General features: G+C 59.6%; 1 protein-coding gene across 3 annotated transcripts in view; it reads left to right on the top strand.

The window, feature by feature from the left end:
* The first annotated feature begins 3,031 nt into the window (after positions 1 to 3,031).
* BCOR (BCL6 corepressor) overlaps positions 3,032 to 14,115 on the top strand; it is a 50,299-nt gene continuing 39,215 nt past the window's right edge. For all 3 annotated transcript variants that reach the window (XM_080794780.1, XM_080794779.1, XM_080794781.1), the window contains exon 1: positions 3,032 to 3,333. The gene's annotated coding sequence lies outside the window, so the exon portion shown is untranslated. The remainder of the gene's footprint in view (positions 3,334 to 14,115) is intronic.

The following is a 14,115-nucleotide window of genomic DNA, read 5'->3' as shown; positions in this document are numbered from 1 at the left end:
GGATTTTCCAAAAGTTCTGGACGGCTACATGCAACTCCGGGAAAAGCCTGTGCCTGGGGGGAGAGTTGGGGAGGCATGGGAAGGGGAGAGAAGGTGGCCGGGCATGGTGCCAGGGTCTCTGCGGCGGCCTAACCGAGCCGGAAGAGCCTGGCACGGTTCCACACTCACCCAGGACAGCTCTCCTGCGAGGCCCACAGTGGCACGGCGGCCTCCTCGCCTGGAACCACGTTCAGAGACTTTCCCCACAAATACCCAACTTCAGCCTTCCCAGTTATTTTAGACTTGTTTTGAATAAAAGGAGTCGCTTCAAAAAGAAATGTTGCTACAACACACAACCAGAGGCCTTTTCTCCAGCTGTGTCTGTAACTCGCATGCGTTCAGTCTAATAACTTTTAATGTCTGGCCCTAAAATGTCTTTATAAAAAATAGCTTTACAGCATAATAGTCCAGGTGTCTTTCTGCTTGTTACCGGAGATTAAAAAAATGTGTGGGTTAGCTTTCAGAGACATCCACCTCCAGAAAGACCGGGAAGAAAAAGGCGTGCATGCCATTATGCAGGCGCGGGTCCTGGAAGTGGTGGCGGCCCAGCAGGGCTGGGCACTGTTCTCAGGGGGCACTTGCCCGCCTGTCTTTTACATCAGTTGTTATAAGCAGCTCTGGAGCATGAAGATTTAATTCGGCCCGAAGTTTCGGGTTTCAAACGGTAGAGATGTTTCACTTCTGCTTTGAAAGGGGCTCTTTTTATAACTATGTACTGAGAACTAAAACAGAATAAATAACATCGCACCTAACACCAGTCCCGCAGTCAGTATTAAGTCTAATTTTTGAAAGGGCTCTGCTAGCTAGAGCTGATTTTGGCCTTGACCTTGACTTCGTAATCAACTTGAGATGCTTTTGATTATTTTTGGCATGGAGACACTCCAGGATATTTTAAAACTTTCCGTGTGGATTTACAAGCTACCTCCATTTCGGATTGATGTTCTCATCGTGCCTGCACCATCTTGTCCTTAGGCAGAAAGAGACTTCCCCCACCCTCAGCATAAAAAGACTCTAGCGAAGAGCCCAGTAGGATCATCTTTTGCGGTGAGGTCCGGGCCCCCGGACTGGGTGCGGCTAGGCCGGAACACCCCTCCCCCACTCCCACCCATTCCCGCCAGCTTCACGAACTGGGGCTTCACGGCTCGCCCTAGAGGCTCTGCGCTCCGGGGAGGCCGGAACCTCGCCTCTCCGCCTCCCCCTCCCGCCCGCCGGCCCCCGCCCTCCCCCCGCGGCCAGCGCCGCGCCGGGTGCGCTGGAGAAGCTCAATACGAGTCAATTGAATTGAACTGCTGCGGGCGCAGGCTGTACGCCGCCGCCGAGCACCGATCAGCACGACGTTACCGAGTGGAAATTTATGGGGCGAACGGTGTAAGCCAAAAGTTGCTCCCTGCCAAGGAAAATAAAACGCGGGAGATAATCTCCCGAGGCCGGGGTGAGGGGCCAGGACGGAGCCTCCAAGCATCAGAGGTGCAGACTACGAAAATATCCGTGAACGGGGGAGAAATTCTGGCGGATCTCCGCTCCCCTGCCGCCCCCACCCCCGCTTCCTTGTGCCCCACGGACTGCCTTCCCCACCCCACGCCCCCACCCCTGCCTCTCCAAACAATTCCCACACAATTGAAACGTCCGGGGAACTCGGGTGCGGAGTTCGGGCGAAACGGCCACCGGGGCCCGGCGCGGTGTTTCCAGGTGGCTCTGGACACCAGAATGGGCCAGGGCTCCTCCCGCAGGAAGGGGCGACCCAGGGCGAGGGTGGGCGCCGACGCGCACTCGCCGGGCTCTGCCGGGTCTCGGAGGGGACGCACGAGCGGGAGAGCGCAGCGCTGGTGGCGAGAGGAGGCAGCGGCGGCTGCCGCTGGGGTTTGACAGCTTTGGCTGCGCGGAGTGCGAGGCGCTTTATGGTAATTGCGGTCCTCCACTGGCCTTCTGGGTAGCGAGGGGAGTCTCGGCGCGCGGGGGGGAGAGCTGCCCCCGCCGCCCCCCATCCCCTCGGCTCGGGATCAGCGGGCCGCCCTCGCCACCGCCGCCCGAGCCGGTCTCCGGCTCGCCCAGGACGCGCGCCCGGGCCGGGTGTGCGCAGCCAACTCGGTCCGAGCGGGGGAGGGGAGGGCAAGGGGCGAGGTGGGGAGCCACCCAAGTGGTCCGGGCTCCGGACCCAGAGAGGCGAAACGCTCCCGGCCGGGAATCGATGACGGCTGGGGAAACTCGGGCAAACCTTTCCTGGGGAATCACCCCTCCGCAACCCCACCGCCGAGGCGCCGCAGCGGAGGGTGAGCGGAGGCTGGGGGAGCTCAAACTTGCGAGAGCTGGAGGCGGCGGCGGCGGGCGGGCGGCTGTCGCCCGAGCGCTGCGCCTGCGGGGGGAGGGGAGGCGGCTGCTGGGAGGGAGGGAGGGAGGGAGGGCGGGCGGAGGGAGGGGGAGGAGGAAGAGGAGGGAACCGAGGAGGGGGACGCGTTGGGATCGCGGCGTGCGGCGGCAGACGGAGCCCGGGCTCCCAGCGGCAAGGTGAGGCAGAGCTACGCTCCTCGCTGAACGCGGGCCGAGCTCGGCGGCTGCGGGGGAGACGCGCCGGAGCCCAGACCGCGACCGAGAGCCGGAGCGAGGCGGGCGGCGGCGGCGGAGGGGGAGCCCGCGAGCCGCCGGGCGGGGAGCCCAAGCCGCGCTGTCGCCGCGCAGGGACGACTTGGCCAACACACACACACACACACACACACACACACACACACACACACACACGCACTCGCACACTCACATACACCCAGCCCGAGCGGGCGCTCGCGGCGATCCGTCAACATGGCGCTGGGGCTCCTGCCCGAGCGCGGGCGGCAGCAGCAGCGGCGCGGGAGCTGCTGAGCCCGGCCGAGCCCGGCCCAGCCCCGGGAGCCCGGAGGATCGCGCGGGGCCGTCGCCACCTGCCCGGAGGCTTTGAGCCCGCCCCGCCCCGCCCCGCCCCCACCCGGCCCAGAGCCCACCCCTCGGCGGGGCCGACCCCGAGGGCAGCCGGCTGGCAGCAGACGGCGAGGGAGACGAGCGAGCGCGGCGCCGCGAGCGGGCTGCGGGCAGCCGGGGACGGCAAACTTTGCTGCTCGCCGCGCTTCCCCGGCCCGGCTCCTTCTCCGCTAGCTAACGTCGCCACCCCACTTTCCTTCAACCCCGCACACCTCTCCCCACCCAGCCATCCGCCCCTCGCTCCTCGCCACCTCGACTCTGCTCGCGGAGGAGGGGGGGGGGGGAGGAAAACTTCAAAGCGCCGGATCGCAGGCTCCCTGCCTACTCCCCGGCCGGGGATTTCAGGTCAGTGCTCGGAACACCTTTCCCCGGGGAGGCAGGCAGCGCGGGAGGCGGGCGGGCGGGCGGGCGCGCCGCGAGCTGCAGTCGGTCCCCTCCCTCGGGGCCCCCGCCCGCAGCGGGTCGCTCCTCCGATTCTCTCGCGTACCCCGTGCAGCTCGAAGCTTTCGCCTCGCGCTTCCCTTCGGCTGCTTGGCTCGCTTTCGTTTTATCTCCTAGCTGTAAGTTATTAAAAATGCAGCCACCCTAAGCGGCCCCGCGTGGGCCCCGGGGAGGGAGGGGCGCGGCGAGGGGGCCTGCCGCCTCCCCGGGGGCCGGGAGGAGAGCAGGGAGTTCGCGGAGTGGAAGTTTGCAGCCCGTGTGTGTCTGTGTGCGCGGGAGCGCGGTCGCCGCTGAGCGCCGCGAGTCGGGCGCAGGAGGGGGGGGGGCGGCTGGGCTGGAAGCTGGGAAGCTCGGTTCGGCGTTAGCTCGCGAGCAGGAAGGGGAGGGCGGCGGGTTCCCGTCTGCTTTCTTTTTCGACTCGGGAAAGAACTGTAAAAACCCCCAGCCGCCGCCGCCTGGTCTCGCCTCTCCAGGGGCCGGTCGTTCCTCCTAGTGGAACGACGGCGTGTGCGTGCGCGAGGGTGTGTGGCGGGCGCCCCGGGCCGAGCCGAGCTCGACCTGCTGCCGCCGCCGCCGCCGCGCAGCTCGGGAGGGGAGTCCCGGGTTTTTTCTTGGCTTGCCCCAAAGCGCGAATCACGTGGATTTTAAAAAAAGAGGGGGGGAGAAACTACTAGGAAATCGAGCCGAGCGAGGGGTTCCGACTCGTCCCGCCCGCCCGCCAGGTCAGACGCTTTGTTTTTTAAATGTTCTTGTGAAATTATAATCCGCGACTCCCTCCCACTCCCACGCCCTCCCCGACGTTGCGGGGTAGTTTTTAAGTTGAGAGCCGGGGGGGGGAGCGGAGAGGTTGGGGATAGAATGTGCGGGGGCGGCGGCGGGAAGGGAGGGCGCGGACGGCGGGGAGGGGGGGCAGAGACCGCGGCCCTCCACTGGGCAGTGGGGAGTCTGGTGGGGAAGCTGTTTGGGCGTGTGCGTGTCTGCGGCCGGAGGAAGTTGGTCCCACTCGGAGGGCGTGCGGCGCAGAGGCTGAGGGCGAAGAGGAACTTGCGCACCCGGGCGCGATCCTCGGCCGAGGCGGGGAGGGCGAGGCGCTGCCGCGCCGCGGGGCCCGCGCTCGGAGCAGGCGGGCCGCTGCGCCGCAGAGCCTCCGCCAACTCGGGGGCTCAGGGCGGCGGCGACGTACGCCTGCTGTTTACCAAGCAAGCCCTGGGGCGCTGTGTGCGGAGTAGGGCGGCTCGAGGCACGCGTGGTCCCGGCGGGCCTCCCGCCGTTCGCACTTTCGAGTGGGCACTTCCCCGGGTCTCCGAGACGGCGGAGTCTGGCCGCGTGTAGGCCGAGGCCGGGCGAGGCTTAATTTGCTGTTAATGAATCTTTTCCAGAAGTCCGCGATCTCCAGCTAGAGGCTGTGAGTGCCTGCGCGCGAGGGCGCGCGCCGCCGGCGTCTGAAGGGTGGGGGTTGGGGGAATTGAAGAGCGAAGGAAGGGGGAGGGTTATGTGTATTTAAAAACAAACCTTAAAAAGAAACCAGCGCGCTTCAAATAGGTATTCTCACAGCCTCTCTATGTCTAGACCAGACAGCTCAGGGTTTTAGCTGGTTTTTTTTTTCTTTTTCTTTTCTCTTTCTTTTTTCTTTTTCTTTCTTTCTTTCTTTTTTTTTTTAAGAGAAGGCGAGAGGAAGGGTAGTGGTATTCGGTGCTAGGGGTAGCCTCTTGTCGAAAAATCCTGAAAAATGGCCTAGAAGTGAAAACAGGGAGGAAATGGCCCACCCCAGAAGGTAGTGGGTGGCGAACGCAGACAGAGTTGGGTATTTCTAGCCATCTGACACTTCCTGTGGCACTGGAAACGGACACCGCGGGCCGAAATCAATCCTTACGAGGTGTTGGATTCGGTTTTGCCAGCGGAATTGCTTGTGTGGAAGGCATTTTAATTGTCGGCCTCGGAGACTTATGTACGTGGGCACTTGGAGAATACGTTTGTTTCTCGACCCTTCCCACTCCTATCCCGACCTGTTATCTGGTCTGGGCTTTGCAGTGTCGGTTTTCGTGTTTATTTTGGGCACGATTTCACCGCGTGGAGGGACCGGGGGCTGGGGAGGGGAGGAGATGGCGGTGATTAATATGCCGTCCAGCTTTAACGTGAGGCTGGCCTTAAGTGTGCGGGTATCCGCCGCCCCTCGCCGGGATTGCCTGGGGTAGTGAGGGGAGCGCGCGGGGTTCGGGCGCCAGGCGCTCGGCAGGCAAGTCGGGGCTGGGGCTCGCACGGCCCCTGCGCTGTCCTTTGAGGCGCTGTCACCAGTAGGTGACTGAGAGTTAATTAGGAAGTGTTCTCCGGATCAATGGGCCGCACAGCTCATTAGCGATTCTCCCCAGCCCTTTGCAGGGCCGGCCGGGCCTCTGCCTCCCACACAGGCCGGGGCCCCGCGGCCCGGGCTTCGGAGAGCGCGACTGGAAAGTGGGGAGGGACGGGCAACGAGGGGCGGCGGTGAGGCGAGTGTAACTTCTCCCGGCTGCGCGTTGCGTGCGGCGCTGCGAGGCCCGCGCAGCCCGCTCTTTCTTCCTGCTCTCGGTCGCCTCGACTGTGTCTTTAACTCGCTCCTGCTCGCGTCGCTGCCTGGCTGCTCCTCCCCGCCTCCCTCGCCTATCTCTTGTTCTCTAAGCACGACGCCTGTGCTCCCCGCCCAGTTTGGGATTAGACAAGATAAAAATAGGACTGCCCAGCGCGCAGAGCTGTGACTGCCCCGGCAGCCGGGCTGGCGGGAGCGCCGGGGGCCGGGGCCAGGGCCGGCAAGAACCTGCGGTGCGCTCGGGGCGGCCCGCGCCCGTAGGCTCCCACCCCCGACCCCGCAGGCGCGGTCACGCTCCTTGGGTTCTGTCCGCCGGGTACCGTGCGAGCAGGGGGACCTGAGCAGGGTCTCCGCGCTCTCGCGGGTGTTGTTGGTGTGCCTGTGATAGATCGGTCTAGACAGGCATGCAGGCTCCCTCCCGGCTGAAGGACGGGAAGGGGGGGCGGCGGGCCGCGGAGGCGGCGGCAGACTCCCGTGAGCAGCGAGTGAGCGAGCAAGCCTGCGGGCCCAGCGAGCGGGGTGGAGGGAAGGCTGTGAGGATTTCTCTTAACCCTTTAAAGGCAGTGGGGGAGTGTGATGGGGGGTGGGGGGCAAAGTTCGTGGTAGAAATTCCTGGAGGCAGAGTACCCCCCCCCCGGGGGGGAGCAGGGCGGTAGTCTGGGCCTAGGGTTTTCCTTTCTCTTCTGTGCTTACACGCTCGCATCCTGGTGCATTGGACTCGATTCTTCGACAAACCAAACGCAGCTGCTAGGTGATCTACTTTGACCCAGGACTTCTCAACGGGAGGGAGGCGTGAACACACACAGTGGGCACCCCTCACTTAAGGAACTGAGTTTGGGAGATGCAGAGCTAGACCTCCCAGAGGGAATTTGTGCAGACGATCTAGTAATGGGAAGGTCGGCTCAGAGCCGTACTGGGGTGGGGCTTCTGACCAGGACTGCTGCAGACGGAAGAATTGAGGCTGAAATGCCAGGCCAGTGGGTACAGGTATGCGTTGGAGACAGCCAAGAGACTTGAGTTGTCTGCATAAATAGATGCACTTTTAACCATGAACTTGTGGGGAGTTCGAATCAGATAATGTGCAAGGAGACTACCTCTAAACAGGAGTTGGGTAGGGATGTGTACAAGATCGAGCATTTGTATGCACAGTCGTGGGGTCAGCCTTGGACGGGTCTAGAAATTTAAACTCTACAGACAGTGGTCTAGTTCTTTTTAGAGGTAGAAATTGGTGGGTGGGTTACCCTATATATAAATAAATAATTAGTTAACACACCTCTGCCTCCTTCCTCATCCTCTTTCAGGGTTTGTGGTCCAGGGGATCCTCTAGTTATATTTAAACTGCAAACCCCTGTTGGTCTAGCCTGGGAACGGGCCACACATTACTGGCAAAGCAAGAATGTAAGTAGTGGGGAGGTGTAGGCGCTAGACAGGAATGTTCAGATTAAGATGTGGGCCCAGATGACATGTGCTGAGACAAATCAAGACACTCGGGCTCCGATGCCCACATGGAACAAGAGATACAGAAGAGATAAAGAACTGGCCAAGAAGAATGTAAACACGGGTATGCAAATATGGGGATCTATAGTGATATTCTAAGAGAAAATCCCAGACTTTGTTGAGCTGGAAACTGGGGCAGAATTTCTGTAAGTGCGTTCCAGAGACAAAAGCCCATTTAAAGGTGTGAAGAGGGTCACTTGGAAACACAAAAAGCATTCATATGCATACATCCATGCTTAGATACACAGGCTGAATGACAAAAACTCCTCCTTGGCCGAGGAAGACTTTCCTGCCGGGGGAGACCAGCGTGGGCGCGGAAGTGTGGGCCGCCCAAACACCTTCGTGCACTCCCTCGCAGGGAAAAAACTGTGTGGTAGGCTGGAGGGAAACTGAGGGCAAAAGCGGCCTAGCTAAGGGTGGATGGCCCTTGCTCACTAACAGGACTTCTGGTTATAGTTTCTTCCCTTTCAGGGTAGGGAACAGGGCATGTGTGGAGCAGATAGGAGGATCTCTGACAGATTTTGAGTTCTTGACCTTGAGTGGATGGATGGTGGAGGAAAAAGAGGAGTAGGTCGGAAGGAATAGATAGATGGGGCCCTGCTCTGAAGTCCTGTTTGCTAATGTGGCTGTGAGCCTGGTGGACTGATAAAGATAGAACCGAAAGAAGTGCGAAGTTCGGCCTCCGGGAGGAATAAAGAGGAGGTATGCTTTCATTTTGGTATGCTTTAATTTTTTTTTTCCCCTTTTCTGGAGGAGACCTTGCGGGGACGGCCTGTGTAGGGTGGATTAGCAGGCGCCTGTGTGACCCCCAGACGCTCACGTAAACCAGGGTAGGGTTGGGTTTGCCCGCGGCGTCGACTTGCCGCGGTCCCTCTTTGTCTGAGCCCAGCCGGGAATTCCAGCTTTTATTGGGAAGACCGCACTCGGGTGGAGCCCGCGCCGGGTCGGGCGGGGCAGGGCTGGGCTGGGCGGGAGGCTCGCAGGCCGCCGTGCCGCCCCAACTCCGGGACGGTCCTCAGGAGCGCGAGGCAGCCCTGACAATGCCACCTCGGTGATTTCCTCGAGGGCGCCGGGCCCGGCCGAGCTAGCCAGGCGCGGTGGGGGCGGGGTGGGGGGGGGAAACTCGAAGGTCCACTACGGCCGCGGAGCCCCACCGCTCCCTCCCGCCGGCCCCACCCCTCCCCCCTGCCAGCCCGAGGCCGAAAGGAGCTCAGGAGGCCCTTTGTTAGGCCCCAGGGTCACACTCGTGCCCTGGGGGCCGCAGAGGGGCCGGAGAGCGGTGCTCTCGGCCAGAAAGGACCTTATCCTTGCTCCAAGGCCTCCGCCGCCCGCTCACACGGTTCGGGTAGGGGAGGCCGAGGCCCTGCCCAGCTGCTTTGCGGGTGTGTATGGCCCTCAGGATTCCGTCTGTCTGCGGAGCAGGCTGTGCTGCTGGGGCCTAGGTGGCGGAGGCGGCGGGGTTGAGAAGCTGCTGGGGCAGGAGTGGACGGCCTCCTCGGGCTGCCCCGCTGGTTGGTAGCCCAGCCGTCTTCCGCGCCAGTACTTGGCCGGAGACTTCCCGCGGCCACCAGCCCGGCCCGACGGCTTTTTGCTGATTGTCCCCAACGTGTTTCCTCTAGAAGGGATATCTGACTTTGTGCTGGATGGGAATTAATGAACGATGCTTTTCTGCGATATTTCTGTAGAACGTCCCCCTTTCCCATCCCAAGCTCATCTGTGCCTGTCCCCAGTCGAGGAGGTCTCCGAAAAGGGGGTCCCTCACTTGGTTATTTTTTTGAGCCATGTCTCCCCGAGCCAACCATCCCCTCCCCACCCCCCAGCACCCACGGGCTCAGCTCCCCTTGATTAGACTAGCGGGGAAGTCCGCTGGAAGATCCTGACAGCATAAAATATAATTTGTGATCTAAAAGACAGTTTCCAGTATAATCTCATTATGCACCACAGACTCCCGGTGTTATTTTGTGGAAGGCGGACAATGATCAATTTACATTGACCCGGGGCTGGGCGAGCTTTTAGATGGTAATTGCCATATTGATTTGCATGCAAAAAGGAGACCTGCTAAAATTAAAGACCGGAAGCTAAATTAAACTAAATTTATTGTCTAGGTGCAAACCAGAGAAACTACTGGGGGAGGGGGTGAGTCAGGTCGGGGTGCCAGGGGCAGAGCAGGTGAAAGTCCCAGAGAGCTTCCAGAGGTCACGGATTGGGGAGCGATCTTTGCCCTTGTGATTTCATCATGTGAGGAGGGGGACTTGTTTAGGGTAGGGGGACCCAGCAGGAAAAAGTTATAAACAGGCACCATCGCATTGAAGGCACTGGGGTCTTTTAATGCTAATAGTAACTGGCGAGGGGAGGAGAGGTTTATAGGGTTATAGGGGTCTTCCTGCACCATTTCCGGCAAGCCCCTATTTCTATTGTTCTGCCCGAGCGCTCGCAATCGTGCCAGGGACACCCGAAACTCTTGCAACTAAAGAGTTTTTTAAAAAAAAAAGAAGCAGCAGCGGCAGCAGCAGCCCACGGCCTTTCCCGCCCCACTCCCTCCCCTCCCCCCTGCGTAACTTCTGTCGGAGAGCGCGCGAGTGTGGGGCGCACTGCACGCGCGCCGCGGCCAGGCCGGGACGGTTGGCGGCTGCGGGAGTTCCTCCCCGGTCGCGACAGCCCCACGCTCTGCCGGACGCCGATCGTTTTGGGAAGTCGCCCGCTCCAGGTGACTCCAGGTGGCTCAAGGTGTGTGTGGGGGGTCTTCCGGGGCCTCTGTGTCGCGGAGCCGTGGCGGGGGTCGCCTCCCCCGAGGTTTGGAAGGGCCTGCTTCGAGCTGGGGGCGGGGGGGGCGGCGGGGGGGCGGGGGGGCGGGGGGGCGGAGTCTGGAAACCCTGCCCCCATCGCCAACGCCAGAAAGTTTAAGAGAGAGCGAGTGAGCGAGAGACAGAGCCACTGGCGGGGAGCCAGGGGCAGCCGGGCTGCCGGGCGGCCGGGGGCGTGTTTGGCTGGCTAGTGGGGTGAGGACCCGGCGCCGCCATTGCCTCGATCCCTCCAGCTACCGGGGCCCTTGCCCGCCCAGTCGCTCCGGGAGCCATTTCGCACATCCGGAGCCTCGGCCTCTTGGAGGAGCCACGGGGTCGAAGCCGGGAAGGCCCGCAGGGGCAGCCGACTGTCCGGTGTCCCTGCCCTTCCCGGTCGCCACCGAGCCGAGCAGGAGATGGCCCTGTGGAGCTTGGGTCGTCGGGTGTGGAGAGTTCCTGGAGCATCTGAAAGCCTGGGGCAGATCTGGAAGTTGGGGATGGGCCCGGGTGGCGACGTTAGGCCCAGATCCCCGCTTCCCCGCTTCTGCGATAAGTTGGAGAAATGAAAGATAACCCCAGTTCCTTGCTTGGCTCAGGGCTTGGCCTTTTGTGGGATCCAGTAGGGCCTGGTATCTTAGGAGCCCCTTCCCTCTTAATTTCCTCCTCCCACCCCACTTTGGTCCTTGGGGTTTTTCCCTAAAACCCTGGGAAAGGTAGGTGTAGGCACTCTTTGCAAAGGGCTTTTGCTCTATCCAGATAATTTGATTTATTGCCTTATGTGGCAAAACTAGGGTGGCGGGCCCAGCCCTAGTACCAGGAGTCAGCACTTTTTACAGAACCCTGAGAGGAGCCACCCACCTACCCTTGCCTGTTCTGGGGTCCTGGAAGTGGAGCTTTGTTGGAAGCCCTGACCTCACCTCACACCAGGGTATTTTCGGGTAGGGAGATGGGTAGGAAGTGTCGGAAATGGGGAAAAGACTGCAAGGGGACTAAGAGATGACTGGCTGTAGGGGAAACTGGGTTCTGGTCTCCTTGTGGACTAAGTTACATAGGTGTTCAGCGCTTCCCTCTTACCCTGCCCTCGAATACAAGGGCTCAGGAAGCTTTCCAAAACTCGTGGGGATCTCAGATGGCACAATTAGACCAATAATTGGCTCCTCTCCGCAACTCCAGGACTGAGTTTGACCGTGGCCCATTTTTACTAGCTGTGTGACCTTGGGGGCAAGTTATTTATGGCCTCTGAGCCTCAGTAAGTTTCTTCATTTGTAAGACTGGGAATAATTATCCACCTTTAGGATCAAAGAAGACTACTTGGCACATAGTAGGCCCTGAGGATTTAGGGAGTGCTTTGAATGACTGGTGGTGTTCTGGAGGTTGTGCCTGCATTCCCCGCTGCCCTCGAGAGCCCCTGAGACCAGCCTAGGCCGGGGTGGGGGGGGGGGCAGCGCGGGAAACGCAGGTTAAATTTGCCTCCGAGGCTTCTCCTCTGGTCTGCCTTCTTGGGCTGCTCTTTGTTTTGTAGTTCTTTGCGTTCTTCGCTCTAAAGGGTTCCATATGAAAGGGCTTGGAGTTTTTTTTTTTCCCTCCCCTAAGTGGGGTCATTATATGGTTAGGAATTGATTCCAGAACCGGGAACCTATCTAGGTGCTCTCTGGTCAGCCTCCCCGTCCTTCTTGCAGGGCAGAGGGGAGCCAGTGGTCAGAGGGGAGAGACCTGGTTGGAGGAGGTGAGGGGGGTGGCCTGCTGTGGAGGCCAGAGGTGCTGTGGTTTGTTTGATAGGGATTAAGCCCGGATGTTACGAGGTCTCAGTGTGGTTTTCAATAAAGTCTGCCAGGGATTGCTGTTTTTTAAATATACACACACACACACACACACACATATATCGATATGTATTTTTAAAAATTACCAGCATGAGAAGAAAACCAGACCTGTATGGATCCAGGCCGGTAGTAAGCTACTGTGATCAGGTTTCCTCCTTGACTCCCAGAGGGGAAGTCAGCGTTTGATTGAAGCTACACTTGGTTCTTGACTCTCAGGGGATGCCTGCTCTGAAACAGGAGCCCTCCCTCTCTCTTCTCCTCTCCCCCCCACCCTCCTCCTCCCTCTTTTTCCCTTCTTCCCCTAAAAGCCTTTGTGCTGAAAGAGCTTCAGTAGGCACGAATCCCTGGTCCCTCTCTAAAGAATGCCTTCCAGCCTTTGCTGACATTGTTTTGTGAACAGTGGGTTTTACCAGGCCAGCAGTTTTTTCCCCGCATCTTAGCTCACTATTTTAGAGGTAAGAGTATGGCCACGGTGCGCCTAACTGCGCTGATTTCCACACCGTAGAGCCGGGGGCCTTACCTGTAATCTGAAGACACCTTAACCTTTACCCTAGATGCCCCCAGAGGGGGTGAAGGTGGGAAGAGCCAGGACCCCCGGGGTTGTCGTTGAGGGTCTGTTTGTTTTTCTGGGGCAAGGGAGGCAGAGGGTGGAGAGGGATCCGAGTCAGAGAGGAGGGACGGTCCAGCCTTGGGTCTAATTTAAAACTTGGTCTCACTGGAGCAGCTCTTAGGCACTCAACAGTTCTGTACAAATGCAAACTTGAAATAGCTCTAGGCCTACGTCATTTAGGACAGAATAAATGAAGTACAGAAATGTCCAAACTATGCAAATCCTGGAGTTGTCTGCCCTCCCATAAACACATGACAAGTGCCAAGGCATTTCCAGTCAAAACAGCCGTGGAACCAGCAGCCTCCGTCCTTTGTATTTATTATTTTATTAACAGCATTTTACACAGCAGTTAACAAGCACAGCCGTGCCCGCTTTGCGCCCCAGCTCGCTCTCGGCAGACCGGGGTGGGGGGGCCTGGATGGAGGGTGGGGGGGAGGGGTGGTCCCTAAAGGAGCCGGCTAGCTGGAGGAGTTTGTGCAGTTGGGTAAGGGAAAAGTATAGCGTTTGGGGCTTTCTGCTGGCCTGAAGGAGAAGACAGCTCAAGTGAGCCTTTGGAGGAAGAGATCCTCTCTCCTTCCCGAGAGGGAAGTTGCACAGATGTGGTTATGTCTGGTCTCTGCCGGGATTCCAGAAGGTGAAACAGTATCTTTTCAGGATTCTGTCTGCCCATCAGTTACTGGAGATTTTCAAAGAATAAGTATTTGTCTGCTATCGTGAGTCTATATCCTGGTGGAAAGTTTATAACGAAAAGTAATGCCTTTCTTAAGTCATAAAATGAGCCTTGTATGATTATTTAATTAAAATCTATTTAAGGACCGATTAGGCGTGTAATTTGCGCTAATAATGACGATTATGGAAATGTTCGACTTAACCAAAAATCATAAAGGAGACATTTTGATCAGTGGGGCGGCCAGTAAGTACGCATAGAGTTGGACCATTTTTTCCGAGGCGCCCGAGGGCCTGGGGCTGCGGGCCGCATAAAGTGCAGAGCCGCCTGGCCTCTGCGACCTGGCTCAGGGAGCGTCTGGCCTCCCTGCCCCAGCCCCGAGCCCGGCCGGCGCTCCCCCCCCCTCCCTGGGCAGCCCACGCTTTGCTGAGCATAGAAAGCGACCCTGGGAGTCTGAACCACCTCCCTTCCCAGCCGAGGGTGTGGGGGAGGGGTGCTTCCCCCCCAGCCACCAGGAGGGGCAAACTCTGGGAGAGGGCTGATAAACCACACCGAAATCCCGGCGACATGGCTGTGCTCTTTCGCTTTTACAATCAGCGGCGACAAACTGCACGCTGCCTTGGCTGGCCTCGGCTGGAGCTGGAAGGGTGGGGGGAGGGGGGTCCCCTTGTTCCGGAGAAACCTGCCAGCTGCTGGGCTTGGTGCGAAGGCAGTGGAGGCAGACACAATGCTGCTGTTGTTGGTTT

The sequence above is a fragment of the Martes martes genome (genome assembly GCF_963455335.1).
Source record: "Martes martes genome assembly, chromosome: X".
Taxonomy (NCBI): domain Eukaryota; kingdom Metazoa; phylum Chordata; class Mammalia; order Carnivora; family Mustelidae; genus Martes; species Martes martes.
The sequence above is the reverse complement of the archived record's forward strand: the minus strand, read 5'-3'. Positions and strand labels throughout refer to the sequence as shown.